The sequence below is a fragment of the Triticum dicoccoides genome, chromosome 6A (genome assembly GCF_002162155.2).
Source record: "Triticum dicoccoides isolate Atlit2015 ecotype Zavitan chromosome 6A, WEW_v2.0, whole genome shotgun sequence".
Lineage (NCBI taxonomy): Eukaryota > Viridiplantae > Streptophyta > Magnoliopsida > Poales > Poaceae > Triticum > Triticum dicoccoides.
In genome coordinates, this window is record NC_041390.1 from 40836069 (window position 1) to 40839009 (window position 2941).

Genomic DNA, 2941 nt, shown 5'->3' on the forward strand with positions numbered 1-2941 from the left:
GTATGCCTCTACTTGACTAGCTCGTTAATCAAAGATGGTTATGTTTCCTAACCATGAACAATGAGTTGTTATTTGATTAATGGGATCACATCATTAAGTGAATGATCTGATTGACATGACCCATTCCATTAGCTTAGCACCCGATCGTTTAGTATGTTGCTATTGCTTTCTTCATGACTTATACATGTTCCTATAACTATGAGATTATGCAACTCCCGTTTACCGGAGGAACACTTTGGGTACTACCAAATGTCACAACGTAACTGGGTGATTATAAAGGAGTACTACAGGTGTCTCCAAAGGTACATGTTGGGTTGGCGTATTTCGAGATTAGGTTTTGTCACTCCGATTGTTGGAGAGGTATCTCTGGGCCCTCTCGGTAATGCACATCACTTAAGCCTTGCAAGCATTGCAACTAATGAGTTAGTTGCGGGATGATGTATTACAGAACGAGTAAAGAGACTTGCCGGAAACGAGATTGAACTAGGTATTGGAATACCGACGATCGAATCTCGGGCAAGTAACATACCGATGACAAAGGGAACGACGTATGTTGTTATGCGGTCTGACCGATAAAGATCTTCGTAGAATATGTAGGAGCCAATATGGGCATCCAGGTCCCACTATTGGTTATTGACCGGATACGTGTCTCGGTCATGTCTACATTGTTCTCGAACCCGTAGGGTCCGCACGCTTAAGGTTACGATGACAGTTATATTATGAGTTTATGCATTTTGATGTACCGAAGGTTGTTCGGAGTCCCGGATGTGATCACGGACATGACGAGGAGTCTCGAAATGGTCGAGACATAAAGATTGATATATTGGAAGCCTATGTTTGGATATCAGAAGTGTTCCGGGTGAAATCGGGATTTTACCGGAGTACCGGGAGGTTACCGGAACCCCCCGGGAGCTATATGGGCCATGATGGGCCTTAGTGGAAAAGATAAGAGGCAGCCCCTCATGGGCCGCGCGCCCCTCCCCTCCCTTGGTCCGAATAGGACAAGGAGAGGGGGCCGGCCCCTCTCTCTCTTTCCCCCCCTCCGCGAATCCTATTCCAACTAGGATTGGGGGGGGGGGGGAGGAATCCTACTCCCAGAGGGAGTAGGACTCTCCTGGCGCGCCCTCCTTGGCCGGCCAGCCTCCCCCCTTTAGTCCTTTATATACGGAGGCAGGGGGCACCCCAGAAACACAACAAGTTGATCCACGTGATATATTCCTTAGCCGTGTGCGGCGCCCCGGCCACCATAGTCCTAGATAATATTGTAGCGGAGTTTAGGCGAAGCCCTGCTGCAGTAGTACATCAAGATCGTCACCACGCCGTCGTGCTGATGGAACTCTTCCCCGACACTTTGCTGGATCAGAGTCGGGGATTGTCATCGAGCTGAACATGTGCTAGAACTCGGAGGTGCCGTAGTTTCGGTGCTTGATCGGTCGGGCCGTGAAGACATACGACTACATCAACCAAACGCTTCCGTTGTCGATCTACTAGGTATGTAGATCACACTCCCCCCCCTCTCGTTGCTATGCATCACATGATCTTGCATGTGCGTAGGAAAATTTTCGAAATTACTACGTTCCCCAACAGGTTCGGAGATGCTTCACTTGACAATTTGTGCAATGACTAACGGGCCTGGTTAGTTTATGCAATAGTTCATCTCTTAGTTCTGTAATTTCTTGGATTTGATAGCCCTAAAAAGTATATATGTGTATTAGGACTGAAGATGCATGAGGCATCCCTGGAGAATGGAGATGAATGAGGAAGTGCTAAGATAGTGAGAGATGAGATTCCAACCTGGTAAGGCGACACAGATAATTATCTATTTTTTCATAAAAATGTATATATCCATTTCTGATCTTTTTTTTCTGATTGTTTGGAAAAGGGTCCAGGACCAAGAAAGATGTTACGAAGTGGTATGTCAAAACAAAAGCTAATGTTTCCATTCAGATTATGCAGTTTAGAAGGTATTACAAATTAAGTACAAACTATTGACTTCAGACTATCCCTTTTTAGCCTTGAATTATCGAGTTTGTCTTCTTTTAATTATCGTATCATCCCTTTACATACATGGTTCCATTACCAAAATCAGGGAGGAGCTTGGTGGTGCTGGAGTTAAGGAGTACAGCTGGTGGTGGGTTAGGATAGTGTCGGTCGTTGTTTTCACGTGCTCTGCCTTCAGGTCCTCCCGCGATGTCCTGCACCACTAGGAACGTCTCATTCACTCATTGCCATACATACTTCTACATTGGCCGCTCATGATGATCACTAGTAGAAAACAGGGCTTTGGTCCAGGCCGGGTCAGCCCATTAGTCCCGGTTCAGTCTAGAACCGGGACCAATGTGGGCATTGGTCCCGGTTCGTGAGCCCAGGGGGCCGGCCGGGCCACGTGGGCCATTGGTCCCGGTTCATCTGGACCTTTTGGTCCCGGTTGGTGGGATGAACCGAGACCAATGGGCCTCGCTCCTGGCCCACCACCATTGGTCCCGGTTGGTGGCTTGAACCGGGACCAAAGGCTCCCCTTTAGTCCCGGCTCATGTCACCAACCGGGACCAATGAGGTGCCTATATATACCCCCTCGCGCAAGAGCAGAGCACACTGCTCTGTTTTTTCTGGCCGAGGGGGAGAGGGCTTTATGGTGCTCTAGCTCACCTCCTATGCACATGAGGTGTTCGATGGAATGCCCAAGCCACACTACTTAAGCTTTCTCCTCTCGAAGCTCGACCTCCAAGCTCCATTTTCCTCGAGATTTGTCTAGATTTAGCGGTCCGTCACGCCCCGTCCCCGTCTTCACCGCCGTCGATCACCCGCGCCGATCTCATCACCGACACCACCGTGGTGAGCCTCTTGTTCTTATCTTCTTTCTAAAAGGAAAAATATTCTTACTCGTATGTTTAGATAGATACTTGTATCATTTTCTTACATTTATTATTGCATCTTATAT

At 47.9% G+C, this 2941-nt stretch overlaps 1 long non-coding RNA gene across 1 annotated transcript; it reads left to right on the forward strand.

Annotated features, from left to right (window-relative positions):
• Positions 1–1719: 1719 nt before the first annotated feature.
• LOC119319130 lies at positions 1720–2164 on the forward strand. The gene is made up of 3 exons (XR_005154361.1): positions 1720–1797; positions 1883–1964; positions 2090–2164. It is a non-coding gene; the product is annotated as an uncharacterized LOC119319130 (long non-coding RNA).
• Positions 2165–2941: the final 777 nt, after the last annotated feature.